Consider the following 17,020-nt stretch of genomic DNA (forward strand, 5'->3'; position numbering starts at 1 on the left):
AGTGTGTGGGTGGTGGGTTTCACTATTCGTGTTATCACTATAGACACATTAAGTATTGAAAATAGAGTTTTTACATTGTAGTTCTTTTGAGGCTGTGTCAGAGGAATATGAATGGTTAAGTGGTTGGAAGAGAAGGTATTCACACTTGGATCTGGGTCAGATAGCATTGGTTGGAGCCTGTGAACGCTGTCTCCAGACTGATATCACATTGCGCAAACCCTGTATGAAATGGCTGCTGCTGAGAATGCATTTTCACTTTACCTCTCAGGGAGAAAGTAACAGAGCTCTGAATTTAAAAAATCTGAATCCTAAAGAATACTGTATGCTGATTTTCTACTCTGGCATGCAGTCTGACGCCAAAAAAAGAAAAAAAAATTAGTATCAAATGGGAACATGATTTGAAAAAATCTTTTGATGTTTAATGCTTCTGAAGCTATTAAAACTTGAATGACAACTCCATAATTTTTCTGAAAATGTATCAAAATAAAAATCTTGCATACAAGCTAATACACTGTAACCTCATGTTTTCTTTTAATTAAATGAATCTGTAGTCTGATCTGAATCTGCAGATACAAAGAAGAAAACTTGTTTGGGAGAGAATCTATAGATCCAACATGGGAACTGAATTCTGTGACCCTTCTGAGAAAGTAAAAATGTGTGAACTTCTCAGTCCTGATTGGACTTGGCACTGATTGTGCCAAGTCCTTCATAAGAGGTGCAAATCCTGTGGATTGGCATTTGAGTATGTTGTAAATTAGCATTTCTCATACTTTAGTGAGTGTAAAAATCATCCAAGGAGCTGATTTAAAATATAGCAAGCCAGACTCCACCCTTGGAGATTCCAATTCAGTAGGTCTGGGGTTGGTGCAGAAATTCACAATTGTATAAACGTTTCAGATATTATACACTGTACTTATCAGAATTAAAATAATCTGAAATTCTCTTTCTTCTGTTTTCAAACTTTCACAAAGTGTTGTATGTTATTTCTTAAAAGATATAGTATTGAAATAACAGCAACATAGTTTTTATTGTTTTTCAGTTGCCCAGTCATGTCCAATTCTTTGTGACCCCATGGACTGCAGCAAGCCAGGCCTCCTTGTCCCTCACCGTCTCCCAAAGTTTGCTCAAGTTCATGTCCATTGCACTGGGGATTCCATCCAGCCACCTCATTCTCTGATGCCCTCTTCTCCTTCTACCCTCAATCTTTCCCAGCATCAGGGACTTTTCCAATGAGTCAGCTGTCCACATCAGATGACCAAATACTGGAGCTTCAACTTCAGCACCAGTCCTTTCAATGAGGGTTGATTTCCTTCAAGATTGACTGGTTTGATCTCCTTGCTGTCCAAGAGACTTTCAGGAGTCATCAGCACCACAGTTCGAAGGCGTCAATTTTTTGTCATTCTGCCTTCTTTACAGTCTATCTCTCATTGTAAAGAAGATATAGTATTCAATATTATTGAAATAACAGCAGCATTACCTCCTACTAATCTTTAACATATTTTTTAGGGACCACTATATCCCAAGCATTGAAAATCCTTTACTTATGTCATAATAATATTAAGTAACACTTAGTATTTACTAATTGTCAGGCACTGTTATCTGATTAAACACAAGGTATCTAAATAATGCACTTCTCAGGTGACTCAGTGGTAAAGAATCTGCTTACCAGTGCAGGAGACGTGGGTTCAATCCCTGGTCTGGGAATATCCCTGGAGAAGAAACTGGCAACCCACCTCAGAATTCTTGCCTGGGAAGTCCTGTCACGCGAGTGTATGTTCCTTGGTTCTTTGTCTCGTCACAACAAAGATTTGGAGCAACGGACATTAAAGCCCTTGGTGCGTCACAGCTTTTGGGTCTTGGACAAACCGTGTTACAGCTCTTAGGCAAATCAGTGTTACAGCTCCATTTTATTTAGAAGATAGCAGGAGAACCCAAGACTCAAAGAGAAGGGAGTGGAGAAGTGTGTGGGGAGGGAGAAAGAGAGAGAGAAAGAGAGAGAGAGAGAGCGCGTGCAGGCACGCGGGAGAGAGAGCCCCAGAGAGAGCGCTTTGGCTCCTCCTTTTATATGTTTTTTTCTTCCACCTGGGCCTGCCCTATGCAAATTGGGCTTAGCCAGGAGTGCTGTTTGTTCTGCCTGAAGTTTTCACTCTGGTCCTCAGACCTTCCTTTGACCTCCCTTGTCTTTTAGCCACCGCCATTTTGGACTCCTTTTCCCTATTCTACCTACCTAACATTCCCCCCTCAAGAGATGGGAGGCCCAATTCTTTGGGAATAGGGGCGTCAAGGTCTTTCTGGCTACTTCCTGATGAACTGGGGCGGCAAGGTGTATTGGGCCTCCCCCTCTTGCTAGTCTCAATCCTGAGTCCTTATAGCGGTGTCCAAGGGTGTGTGATATTTTCTGTGGTCAGCTGTAGTTTTATATCTTTGTTGAACTGGCACTGCATGTTGTAGCTGGTTGACCTGGGCAGACAAAACAGGTTAGACAATTGACAGTACATGGAATAATCATAGGCATCATCAATATAGCATAACAAGGACTAGTAGGGACATTGGTCAATTTTAAATTCACATCACCAGGATGGCTCAAGTTCCTCCTTGTTCAGGGATCAGAAGATCTACCTCCTGTCTGTTTTGGAGTACAGTCTCTGTCAAGCTGTGTTGGCTCCTTAGAGTTATCCTGAGAAATCTTATCCCCAGAAACCAGATTTTGGGGGTGTTCATTAGAATGACACTCATTTGTAGTTCTGAATAGGTATCTGAGATCTCCCAGGGGCTCACAGGTGTATCAAGTGTCCTCTTCTGTTTTTTTCCACAGCTTGACTCGTGAGCAGTGAATCCAGGAGTCATGTCCTGGTATCTTAACTGCTGTGGGGGTAGAAAGTATTACAGGGTAGGGGCCCTTCCATGTGGGCTAGAGTTGAGCCTTTGAGGACCCATCTTTCCAGACTTTAATTAGGACTTGAGTTCCTGGAGCATATAGTGGTGACTCTTTAGAATCTTTTGGGTCCTGGTTCATACCCCACAAGCGTATATCCTGTTGGAATTGCCCAATGGCCATGGTATAAGACTGGAGGGTCTGAACCTCTGGATCTAGGAAGAGGTCATTGACATAAACAAAAGGTCTCCCATATAGCATCTCATAAGGACGAAGACCAACCTGTTCCTTAGGGGCAATACGGGTGTGGAGGACAGCTATTGGTAAAGCCTCCTTCCATCCCAGGGAGGTCTCCTGGGTTATCTTTTTTATCGCTGATTTTAAGAATTGATTGGCTCTTTTTACTTTTTTTTGAAGATTGAGGCCTCCAGGCACAATGGAGATAATAAATAATGTCCAATGTTTTCGAGACCCCTTGGGTGACCTTAGAAGTAAATGATGTCCCATTGTCACTTTGTAATGACCTGGGCAGACCAAATCTTGAAATGATTTCATGGAGTTTTTAACTACCTCCTCAGCCTTCTCGGTCCGGATGGGAAAGCCTTCAATCCATCCTGTGACTGTATCTATCATAACTAATAGGTATTTATACCCTTGAGAAACTGGCATCTGGGTGAAGTCCATCTGCCAGTCCTCTCCTGGGTGGGCCCTACGTCATTGGATAGGCTGGGCCTGTTTAATTGGCAAGTGGGACAAGAGGAGACAACCTGTCACGGCACCATAGATGTCACGCGAGTGTACGTTCCTCGGTTCTTTGTCTCGTCACAACAAAGATTTGGAGCAACGGACATTAAAGCCCTCGGCGCATCACAGCTATTGGGTCTTGGACAAACCGTGTTACAGCTCTTAGGCAAATCAGTGTTACAGGTCCATTTTATTTAGAAGATAGCAGGAGAACCCAAGACTCGAAGAGAAGGGAGTGGAGAAGTGCGTGGGGAGGGAGAAAAAGAGAGAGAGAGAGAGAAAGAGAGAGAGAGAGTGCGTGCACGCATACACACGGTAGAGAGAGTCCCAGAGAGAGCACTTTGGCTCCTCCTTTTATATGTTTTTTCTTCCACCTGGGCCTGCCCTATGCAAATTGGGCTTAGCCAGGAGTGCTGTTTGTTCTGCCTGAAGTTTTCACTCTGGTCCTCAGACCTTCCTTTGACCTTCCTTGTCTTTTAGCCACCGCCATTTTGGACTCCTTTTCCCTATTCTACCTACCTAACAGTCCCATGGACAGGGGAGCCTGGCAGGATACAAGCCATAGGGTTGCTAAGAGTTAGACATGACTTAGATACTGGAACAAAAACTTCTAAATAATACCTTATGGAATCTTATTCCTACAAAATGATACTATAGTCTACTTTTACAGCTAAGAAAATTGTGACTCACGAAAGATTGGTAACTTGTCTGAGCTTCCCTGGTGGTTCAGATGGTAAAGAATCCACCTGCAATGCAGGAGACCTGGGTTCTATCCCTGGGTTGGGAAGACTCCCTGGAGGAGGACATGGCAACCCACTCCAGTATTCTTGCCTGGAGAATCCCCATGGACAGAGGAGCCTGGCAGACTACAGTCTATGTGGTCACAAAGAGTCGGACACGACTGAGTGACTAAGCACACACACACATTAGTAAGCAAAATATAATCTGTGAATTCAATGACTGTGCTCTTTCCAGTGCCTTATTTTAAAATGATCTAATGATTGTGTTAGATAGTTAGAATAGGGAAAAGGAGTCCAAAATGGCGGTGGCTAAAAGACAAGGAAGGGAAAGGCCCGCAAAAATAGAACAAAGGAAGGTCAAAGAAAGGTTCGAGAACCGGAGTGAGGACTTCAAGTAGAACAGCACTCCTGGCTGAGCCCAATTTTCATAGGGCAGGCCCGGGGGAAGAAAACATATAAAAGGAGGAGCCAAGCACTCTCTAGCTCTCTCTCTCCTGCGTGCGTATGTTCTTTCTCTCTCTCTCTACCCCTCCCCCACTCCGCCACCCGGCATGCACACTGGCGCACTCCTCCATTCTCTTCTCTTCTTCAAGGATGGATTCTCCTGCTATCTTCTAAATAAAATAGAGCTGTAACACTGATTTGTCTAAGAGTTATGACACGGTTTGTTCAAGACCCGAGAGTTGTGACGCACCGAGGGCTTTAATGTCCACTGTTCCAAATCATTGTTGTGACGAGGCAAAAACCAAGAAGCATACACTCGCCTGACAATTGGAAGACAAAAACATCTCAAATGTGACAAATTCCTACAAGTGTATATAATTGGCTAATTTTTAAAATTGCAATGTAGTTGATTTACTGCTTTGTGTTAGTTTCTGGTAACTGGTTAATGCTGTTGAGAGCGTCAATTCCTAGGCAGGTTGATAAGAAGTCCAGGTTCCCTGAGGAGGAAAAAGGGTTCTGGGGTTCTCAAGCAGGAGATAGGGGTCTAGAATTCTCAAGGAGGAGTAAAGGACAATCCCTCCCCCCACCCCCCACATTCCTAAGTCTTAGTCACATAAAATTTTTTTTTCCCCCTTTAAGCCCAGAACTGATGATTACACAACAAACAACCCAGTTTAAACTCTGTACTAAGGATTATATAACAACAATGTATCCTGCTTGAGGACAGTTTCTCCTTCCTGAAAAACTTCTGACTAAGTGAGATATCTTAGAACGTAAATTATGGGAGTGCGTCTGGTAGGATCTTTCTAATAAGTTCTATTCCTGTTATCCTAAAATGCAAATTGTGGGAGTGGATCTGGTAAAATTGTTGCAACCTTGAGACATTCTTCTAATTTATTGTAATAACTAATTTAAAAAGTATATAACTCCTTTGCTAACACTAGCAAGGGGGGCACTCTCATCCCCCTTCTGATGTCTGTGTCAGAAACTTTCTCTGTCCCTTTTCTTACTTTAATAAAACTCTGCTACACAAAAGCTCTGGAGTGATCAAGCCTGGTTCCTGGTTCTGAAGCTAAATCTTCTTCAGAGATCATAAATCTAACATCATTCACCATAAGCTATCAGTGTTGATGAAATAAATTTTCACATATTCAGGTATGTGGAAAAATTCTAGCTTAAATTTGATTTGGCTTGACTATTACAGTAACTATAATTGTCTCCTGTCTTTTATGTAGTATCAAAAATAGATGGTGACTGCAACCATGAAATTAAAAGATGCTTACTCCTTGGAAGGAAAGTTATGACCAACCTAGAGAGCATATTCAAAAGCAGAGACATTACTTTGCCAACAAAGGTCTGTCTCGTCAAGGCTATGGTTTTCCCAGTAGTTATATATGGATATGAGAGTTGGACTACAAAGAAAGCTGAGCGCCAAAGAATTGATGCTTTTGAACTGTGGTGTTGGAGAAGACTCTTGAGAGTCCCTTGGACTGCAAGGAGATCTAGCCAGTCCATCCTAAAGGAGATCAGTCCTGGTTGTTCAATGGAAGGACTGATATGAGGCTTAAACTCCAATACTTTGGCCACCTGATGTGAAGAGCTGACTCATTTGAAAAGACCCTGATGCTGGGAAAGATTGAAGATGGAGGAGAAGGGGACAACAGAGGAGGAGATGGTTGGATGGCATCACAGACTCAATGGACATGAGTTTGGGTAAACTCCAGGAGTTGGTGATGGACAGGGAGGCCTGGTGTGCTGCAGTCCATGGGGTTGCAAAGAGTCAGACACAACTGAGCAACTGAAATGAACTGAACTAATAATTGTCTCCTGTCTCTTGAAGGAAGTGAGGTGAAGTCGCTCAGTCGTGACTGACTCTTTGCAACCCCATGGACTGTAGCTTACCAGGCTCCTCAATCCACAGAATTCTCCAGGCAAGAATACTGGAGTGGGTAGCCATTTCCTTCTCCAGGGGATCTTCCCGACCCAGGGATCAAACCTGGATCTCCCGCATTACAGGCAGACGCTTTACCATCTGAGCCACCAGGGTAGTATCAAACATAGATTATACCTTCTGGATCAAGATGGCAGAATAGAAAGACATGCCCTCATATCCTCCTGCAAGAGCGCCAAAGTCACAACTAGTGATTAAACAACCATCGACAGGAGCATGCTGGAAACCACCATAAAAAGATATCTCACGTCCAAAGACAAAGAAGAAGCCTCGATGAAACAATAGGAGGGACACAATCACAATAAAATCAAATCCCATACCTGGTGGGTGGGCGACTCACAAACTGAAGGACAATTATACCAAAGAGGTTCTTCCACTGTTGTTAAGGTTCTGAGCCCCAAGTCAGACTTCCCATCCTGGGGGTCTGGCAAAGATACTTGGAATCCCCAGGGAATCTGACCTTGAAAGCCAGCAGGATTTGATCATAGAACTTTCACAGGGCTGGGGAAACAGAGACTCCTCTCTGGGAGGGCACCAGCATGATCTTGCATGCACCAAGACCAGAGGAAGGGAATGGTGACTCCACAGGAGACTGAATCAAACCTGCCTGCTAATGTTGGTCTCCTGTGGAGGCATGGGTCAGCAGTGGCTCCCTGCAGGATAGGGCATTGGCAGCAGCAGTCCTGGGAGATGCTCCTTGGTGTAAGTCTCTTGAAGGTCACCACTAACCCTACCATTTAGCCTGTAGACCCAGGACTGGGCCACCTAAGGCCATACAACTAACAGGGAGGGAGCACAATTCATAAGCAGATAATTGGATTAAAGATTTCTGAGCAAGGTCCTACCCACCAGAGAAAGTTTTTCCTACCTAGTTCCTCCCATCAGAAAGCTTACACAAGCCTCTTAGCATCATTCACCAGCAGGCAGACAGAAGAAGCAAGAAGAACCACAATCCCAGAGAAGCTAGAACAAAGATCACATTACAGAAACTTATTTAGGGTGAAAAAGCAGAGAGTTATGTTCCAGATGAAGGGACAAGAAACTCCAGAAAAACAACTAAATGAAGTGGAGATAAGAAACCTTCCAGAAATAGAATTCAAAATAATGATAGTGAAGATTATCCAGGATCTCAGAAAGAGGATGGAGAAGATGCATGAAATGTTTGCCAAAGATCTAGAAGAACTAAGGAACAAACAAACAGAGATGAACAATACACTAGAAGGAATCAATAGCAGAATGATTGAGGCATAAGAATGGCTAAGTGACCTGGAGGACAGAATGGTGGAAATCACTGCCATAGACTAGAACATAGAAAAAAGGATTAAAAAAAAAAAAATGAAGACAACCTAAGAGATCTCTGGGACAACATTAGACACACCAGAATTCACATTATAAAGGAAGAAAAGAAGAAGAGAGAGAAAAAATGACCCAAGAAAATATTTGAAGAAATGATGGCTGAAATTTTCCCAACAATGAAAAGAAATATTTAACCAAGTTCAGGAAGTGCTGAGAGTCTCAGGCTGGATAAACCCAAGGAGGTTTATTAAAACACATAGTAAGCAAAATGGTGAAAATGTAAAGACAAAGATAAAATATTCAAAGCAACAGGGAAAAACAACACATAACATAAAAGGGAACTCCCATAAGGTTATCAGCTGATTTCTCAATAGAAACCCTACAAGTCAGAAGGGAATGGCACAATATACTTAAAATGATGAAAGGGAAGAACCCCAAACCAAGAATACTCTACTCAGCAAGACTCTCATTTAAATTTGATGGAGAAATCAAAAGCTTTCCAGACAAGCAAAAATTAAGAGATTCAGCACCACCAAACCAGCTTTACAACAAACACTAAAGGAATTTTTCTAAGCAGGAAACACGGGAGAAGGAAAAGACATACACAAAATAAACCCCAAACAATTCAGAAATGATAATATGGTCATCAGTTCAGTTCAATTGCTCAGTCGTGTCTGACTCTTTGCAACCCCATGAATCGCAGCACGCCAGGCCTCCCTGTCCATCATCACCAACTCCCAGAGTTCACTCAGACTCACATCCATTGAGTCAGTGATGCCATCCAGCCATCTCATCCTCTGTCGCCCCATCTCTTCCTGCCCCCAATCCCTCCCAGCATCAGAGTCTTTTCCAAGGAGTCAACTCTTCGCATGAGGTGGCCAAAGTACTGGAGTTTCAGCTTTAGCATCATGCCTTCCAAAGAAATCCCAGGGCTGATCTCCCTCAGAATGGACTGGTTGGATCTCCTTGCAGTCCAAGGGACTCTCAAGAGTCTTCTCCAACACCACAGTTCAAAAGCATCAATTTTTCGGTGCTCAGCTTTCTTCACAGTCCAACTCTCTCATCCATACATGACTACTGAAAAAAACCATAGTCTTGACTAGACGGACCTTTGTTGGCAAAGTAATGTCTCTGCTTTTCAATATGCTGTCTAGGTTGGTCATAACTTTTCTTCCAAGGAGTAAGCATCTTTTAATTTCATGGCTGCAGTCACCATCTGCAATGATTTTGGAAAATCAAAAAATAAAGTCTGACACTGTTTCCACTGTTTCCCCATCTATTTCCCATGAAGTGATGGGACCAGATGCCATGATCTTCATTTTCTGAATGTTGAGTTTTAAGCCAACTTTTTCACTCTCCTCTTTCACCTTTATCAAGAGGCTTTTTAGTTCCTCTTCACTTTCATATTGATAATTACCTTAACTGTAAATGGATTTAAATGCACCACCAACTCGGCAGATGAGAAAATGTGCATGTATACACTTCCACTTACCACATCACTCTACTTAACACCCCAAATTGCATGTAACTATTTATATTTTTAGGTTAGTCATGTTTCCATTATGGCTTGCAAGTGTAATTATCTTTTCTTTTTTGTCTGGTTATTGATTGTGAAAACTGATAGACTTCTTTTAGTAGTATGATTATGTAACTATCATTTGCTTAATACCATTCTATCATGATTGGTCAACAGATAATAATAGAATTCTATATCACTAATACTAGGGGCTTCCCTGGTGGCTCAGATGGTAAAGAGTCTGCCTACAGTGCAGGAGACCTGGGTTCAATCCCTGGGTCGGGAAGATCCCCTGGAGAAGGAAATGGCAACCCACTCCAGTACTCTAGCCTGGAAAATCCCATGGATGGAGGAGCCTGGTAGGCTACAGTCCATGGGGTCGCAAAGAGTCAGACACAACTGAGCAACTTCACTTCATATCACTAATACTACCATTTACTAGAAAAACCTGTAATCATGTTTTAAAATTCAGATGCATAACAGGATTATCTGGGAATTTTTCAAGAATACAAATGCTCAGGTATTATTTATTGCTTTTTTCTCCAAAGCTCCTGGTATGTTTCTAATGAGCCGTCATTAAAAAAAAGAGAGAGAGAGACTAGACCTTATGATGATCTTTTACTTTATCACGTTTCATTTTTTCTCTTTCATATTCAGTGCTACTATTTCATTTACTTTGTGTTTTCCAATTTCTCCACCTTTTTTCTTTTGTTTTCATTGTTCTTTTTCAGCTTTTATCAAGTGTAGTAGAAAAGCTAAAATGCTAAAATCTTATGACACTTTGATTCCACTTGTTTGACTTTGTATGCATAGAATGCTTGATTTATAATTTATATTGACTCAAAACTTTGATATAGTTTCATGTATTTTGGCATCTAGTATTACTGCTAAAAGTCTAGAAAGTTTATTATCTTACTGATTAAAAAAAAATTGAATGTGGCTTGAAACTTTTAATCCAATTCTGAAAATATAAAGAAATACTAAGTCTAAAACAAACAAAAAAAAAAAACGAAAAAAAAAAACAGGAAATTAACTTGTGATACAGTATTATTAACTAAAGTACAGATTTTGTTCAAGTTTCACAAAATTTTATGCTAGTGTTCATTATTTGTTTTCATACCTTATGCAAGAACTCCACATTGTATTCAGTTGCATTGAGCATCTGCATGCAAAAAATTCTGGTAAATTCTCTTTTCATTTTTATTCTATTATAAATATTTTCTCTTTCCTTATTATGATTTCTTAGATACACCCATCATTTAAAAGTGAACATTTAATTTCCAAATACATGGGATTTTTAAAGTATCTTTGAAATTAGTTTCTCATTTTGATATTAATTTATCATTCAAATGATTTCTTCTTTCCAATCATTCTCTGTGTTTTTTCAGTCTTCCAACTTTATTGAATCTTTCAATGGCTAAGTCAAAGATCTTGCTTAATGTCACATTGCACTTGAAAATATGTGGGTTATCTTCAAATATCTTCTGATATTGATTTCTAACAGTATTCCACAGTGATAAGAGAACAGGCTATATATGATTTCAATATCCTTAAAACACTAAATTTTTGCTCTTGGTCTTATGTCCCTGGATATGCTCCAGTGTCTCCTAGATTATAGTCTATGGGAACTTGAATAGAATTTGTTTCCTACTTCTGTGTAAATTGTGTAAATCTTAATTATGTTGAATTGGTTCATAGAGCTTTTCAGGTCAACTATTGCTTTCTACCTCTCTGTTTATTCATTCTATTAATCTTTGAGAGTTTGATATTGAAATTCCAACTAAAAATCTTAATTTATCTATTCAAAAAATAATTGTAATAGTGGAACTATATGTAACCTTATCTGTATTTTCCAAAACTCTTATAAATGTGTTATCATATTTTCATAATTTAAAGAATAAAAATTAAAAATAAACAGATTATTCATCTGCTTTCAACATTAAATTACAGAAGGCATTTAAAAATCAAAATGAAGTAACTGTGGTCCAGGCATCCAAAATGCAGCCAGGTGGCTGTGGTTTTAAACATTTTCCTGCATCACTGAGAACTTGAATTTTCTGAACTGTATCAAACACAAGAGCATCACCAGCCATACTCAAAATCATATCTGTTAGCAGCTGCAAGCTGCAGCCTTGTGGTTTCAAGGACTCTCCTTGCAACTCTGCAAAAATTTCAAATCCCAACCAATCTTTGCTTAACAGTCACCTTTCTTTCTTGCCAGCTCCAATCCTAATTTTTGACAATTAACTAATGTAATTTTGCCTATATAAAATTCCCCTATTCTGTAGTCTACACAGCAAAATTCAAGTGTTTCTGGAATCTGCATCTCCCAGGCTTTTGTCCTTAGACATATGTGTGTGCTAAGTCACTTCAATCCTATCCAATTCTGTGACCCTATGGACTGTAGCCTGCCAGGCTCCTCTGTCCATGGGATTCTCCAGGCAAGAATACTGCAGTGGGTTGCCATGCCCTCCTCCAGGGGATCTTCCTGACCCAGGGATCAAACTCACATCTCCTGTGGCTCCTGCACTGCAGGTGGATTCTTTACCTCTGAGCCACTGGGGGAAGTCCTTTATCCCTAGTTTAGTTCAAATAAAACACTTTCACATTCCAATTAGAGGTCATTGTTCTCATAAACATTGCGTTGTCTAATTGGTGGGAAAGATATCAGGAAAAACCCACCTGAGATCAGCTAGAGTCAACTTTGGACTGGTACTTGGTACCAAGCATGGGCATCTTGACACCTCCCCACCCCAATTCTGGCTTCACAGCAGTCTTTAGGTGTCTCAATGAGTTCTTCCTGGTGTCTGGATCTACTTATCTTTTTTCCTTTGAGTTTTATTGAGATATATTGACATGTATAAGTTTAAAGTGTACACCATAATGATTTGACATATATCTTGAAGCTCCAGGAGAAGGTGAAGAATAGGGAAATCTGGCTTGCTGCAGTTCATGGGAGTCTCAAAGAGTCGGACACAACTGAGCAACTGAACAACAACATGAAGTGATTATCAAAACAAGTTTAGTAAATAACCATCATCTCCTACAAGTACAAAATTAAGTAGAAAACCTTTTTTCTTGTGATCACAACTCAGGATTTAGTCTCTTAACAATTTTCATGTGTAACATATAGCAGTGTTAATTATATTTATCATGTCAGGTACTACATCTCTAGCACTTAGTCTTACAACTCTGAGTTTATACCTTTTGACTGCTTTCATCCAACTCTCCCTCCTTCTACTTGCTACTTCTGAAAACCACAAATCTGATCTTTTTTCCTAAGAGTTTCTTTGTTTGTTTGCTTTTAAATATAACTGACCTACAATACTATGTTAGTTCCTGTTTCACAACATAGCGGCTCAATATTTCTATGCATTTCAAAATGTATAGAAGCCTAATTATAGGATGGCAGAAGAAGATGGTAGAGGAATAAGACAGGGAGATCACCAGCCTCCCCACAAATACATAAAAACCTCATCAAGATACAGAATAACTGCTATAAAGCCAACTTTAGGCAACAGCAGAAAACCCCAGGCCTCCACAGGGAGAGGATAAGCTCCCTGGAATAAGGTAGGAGAGAGGATAGAGACATAAAAAGAGAAAAGATGGAGAACGTCTGGATGGGAGCTTGTACCCCAAGGGAGGGAGTCATGAAGCAGGAAGAGTTCCTATGCACTGGGAAGCTCCCTCACAGGGAGGCCCAAAGGGGACCTGTGGAATCTCAGAAAGCCAGGCTAAGCAGGACTTAGAAGGCAGAAAACAGAGATAGCTGCATTTCTCAGCCCATAAGAAGCTCACAGACTGTGGCAACAACAAAATGGCTAGCTTGGAGAACTGAGAGAGGCCTACAGGAGCCCTGCAGCACAAAGGGTGGGCCCAGGGAGCCAAAAGAAGGACACAAAAGCCTCGGGACATAGAGAGCAGGCTGGTGAGCCGACACAAGTGCATACAAGACCTGTGACATAAAAGACGGGCCCGGGGAGCCAACACAAGTACACATAAGCCCCACAGCATAGAGGGTGAGCTCAGAGGGGTGAGAGAAGCCCACACAAGTCTCCATGATGCAGAGGGCAGGGTCAGGGAGCTGAGAAAAGATTCACAGAAGCCCCCTACCTAGCAAGCTTTGGCTTGCAGTGCAGGGCAGGACCAGGAAACAGAAGCACTGGCAAAGATTCCAGGGACAAGTAGGGGGCTGGTGGCTGAGAGGGCCACATCGATGCAGCTGTGGACATAGACGTGTCTAACACTGCCAAAGCCAGAAGGACTGCCCAAAGACATACTAAACCCATAGACACCCCAAAACCTTCTACTGGACACTGCACTCCCCTTCAAAGAGACAAGATCCAGCTCTATCAACCATAACACAGGCACAAGCTCCTCCAACCAGGGAAACATCACAGGACACGAATCCAACCCCATCCATGGGGGCAGACTCCACAACCAAGAAGAACAAGACTTTGAACCCTTTTTTTTTTCCCATTAAAAATCACACTTCTTTGTTCTCCCTATATATTTCTGCCTTCACATTAGCTTTATGTGGTGCCATGGAGTTTTCCTCTTTGCTTTTCCTGTTAAAAAGCAAATTCTTTTTAAGATTATTTTTCTTCACCTTTTTTTTTTTTTTTGGTGATTTTTCTGATTTTGTTTTTGACATGTTTGACTGCTTTTTATTACAGTTCTTTACCAGCTATAGCTATTCATGAATATATATAAAGCTTTTCACATACATCTATTTATCTTTGCTTTTCTATTTTTTCTTTTGTCTCTTTTTTTAACCTTCTCTTCCACCCCTTCCTTTTCTCTTTTCTCTCCCTTCTCCTTTTTTCTGTCTTTTTCTCTCCCTTTTTTCCTTCTCTCTTTCTCTTTTAACCATGTAAGTTAAATTGTTGTGCTCTCTTTGCTCTATTCCCCAGTTGGCACTCTGCTCAGGCTCAATTTCCAGACTGAGTGTTAGTTAGCTCTGCTTTTAATTGGTCGATATCACTTTTGGTTTTCCTTGTTCACCAAGTCAATCTACTGTACTCTTTTCTTTAGAACACTTTGGTTATAACTGTGTGTGTGGAAGTGTGGGTGTATTTCCCATTATTTCTGTAATTACCTGCTTGATCTACTTGGTCTCCTCCCACTAGAACACAGGCACAAGTCACCCCTAACAAAAAGTCAACACAAACCACTCAGCCAATCTTTCCTTCCAAGGGCAAAAGCCAAAAGGAAGAAGGAATAAAACCTTAAAGGTTGGGAAAAGCAGACCTGAAATGGAACAAGTTAGAAGAACAGAAAAGAGAGAGAAATACAGCACAAATGAAAGAACAAAGTAGAAATGCACAATACCAAATAAACAAAGAGGAAATAAGCAATCTACCTGAAAGAGGATTCAGAATAATGATAGTAAAGATGCTCTGAAGACATGAAAATAGCATGAAGAAAAGGCAAGAAACATTTAACACAGTTAATGCAATCACCAAGGACATAGAAGAAATAAAGAATAAGCAAACAGAGATGAATAACACAATTACCAAAATTAAAAATACTCTAGAAGGAAACAATAGCAGAATAATTGAGTCAGAAGAATGGATAAGTGAGCTGGAAGATAGAATGGTGGAAATAACTGCTGAAGACCAGAATAAAGGCAAAAGAATGAAAAGAATTGAGGATAGCCTCAGAGACCTTTGGGACAATATTAAATGCACAAACATTTGAGTTGTAGGGATCCCAGAGGAAGAAGAAAAAAAGCATGATACTGAGAAAATTTTTGAAGAAATTATAGTTGAAAACTCCCCCAACATGGGAAAGGAAACAGTCAATCAAATTCAAGAAGTGTAGAGAGTCCCTTACAGGACAAACCCAAAGAGAAACACATTGAGACACATATTAATAAAGCTCACAGATGTTAAACACAAAGAAAGAATATTAAAAGCAGCAAGGGAAAATGATAAAGCAACATACAAGGGAAAACCCATATGATTAACAGAGGATCTTCCAGCAGAAACTCTGCAAGTCAGAAGGAAATGGCAGGATATATTTAAAGTACTGAAAGAAAAAAAAATCTACAACCAAGATTACTATACCCAGCAAAGACCTCATTCAAAATTGAAGGAGAAATAAAAAACCTTACAGACAAGAAAAAGTTAACAGAATTTAGCACCAAAAGCCAGCCTCACAACAAATACTAAAGGGACTTTACATACCCAGAAAACACAAGAGAAAGAAAAGGCCTACAAAAACAAACCCAAAGCAATTAAGAAAATGTCAATAGGAAAATATATATGAATAATTACTTTAAATGTAAATGGATTATATGTAACAACCAAAAGATAGAGACTGGCTGAATGGATACAAAAACAAGACCTATATAGGCTGCCTACGAGAGACCCACTTCAGACCTAGAGACACATACAGACTAAAAGTAAAAGGATGGAAAAAGATATTCCATGTTAAGGGAAACCAAAAGGAAGCTGGAGTGGCAATCTTTATTTCAGACAAAATGGACTTTAAAATAAAGAATAATATAAGAGACAAAGAAGGACACTACATAATGATCAAGGGATTGAGCCAAGAAGACATAACCATTGTAAATATTTACGCACCCAATGTAGAGCACCTCAATAAATAAGGCAAACACTAACAGGCATAAGAAGGGAAATTGACAGTAACACAATAATAGTAGGGGACTTTAACACTCCACTTATACCAGTGGACAGATCATCAAAAGAGAGAATCAACAAGGAAACACAAACTTTAAATGAAACATTAGACCAAATGGACCTAATTGATATCTTGAGAACTTTCCATCCAAATGCAAAAAAATACACTTTCCTCAAGTATACATGGAACATTCTACAGGATAGACCCCAAGATGTGGTCTATCCTGTAGAATGTAAATTAAAAAAAATTGAAACTGTATCAAGTATCTTCTCTGACCATAATGCTTTGAAACTAGACATCAACTACCGGGAAAAAAAAAAAAAAAAAACACCTGCAAAAAACACAGACTCATGGAGATTAAACAATACATTGCTAAGTAATGAAAAGGTTACTGAAGAAATAAGAAGGCAAATCAAGATTCCTAAAAACAAGATAATGAAAGCTTGACAACCCAAACCTATGGGATTCAGGAAAAACAGTACTAAGAGGGAAGTTTATAGCAATAAATTCCTACCTCAAGAAGCAAGAAAAGCATTAAATAGACAATCTAATTCTATATCTAAAGCAGCTTAAAAAAGAACAAAGAAACCCAAAGTCAGCAGAAGGAAAGAAACCATAAAAATCAGAGCAGAAATAAATAAAACAGAAATGAAGGAAACAATAGCAAAGATTAACAAAACTAAAAGCTGGCATCTTGGAAGATAAGCAAAATTAACAATTACTAGCCAGACTCATCAAGAGAAAAAGAGAAAAATCAAGTCAACAAAATTAGAAATGAAAAAGGAGGTTCCAACAGACAACCCAGAAAT

The sequence above is a fragment of the Bubalus kerabau genome, chromosome 15 (genome assembly GCF_029407905.1).
Source record: "Bubalus kerabau isolate K-KA32 ecotype Philippines breed swamp buffalo chromosome 15, PCC_UOA_SB_1v2, whole genome shotgun sequence".
Classification (NCBI taxonomy): domain Eukaryota; kingdom Metazoa; phylum Chordata; class Mammalia; order Artiodactyla; family Bovidae; genus Bubalus; species Bubalus kerabau.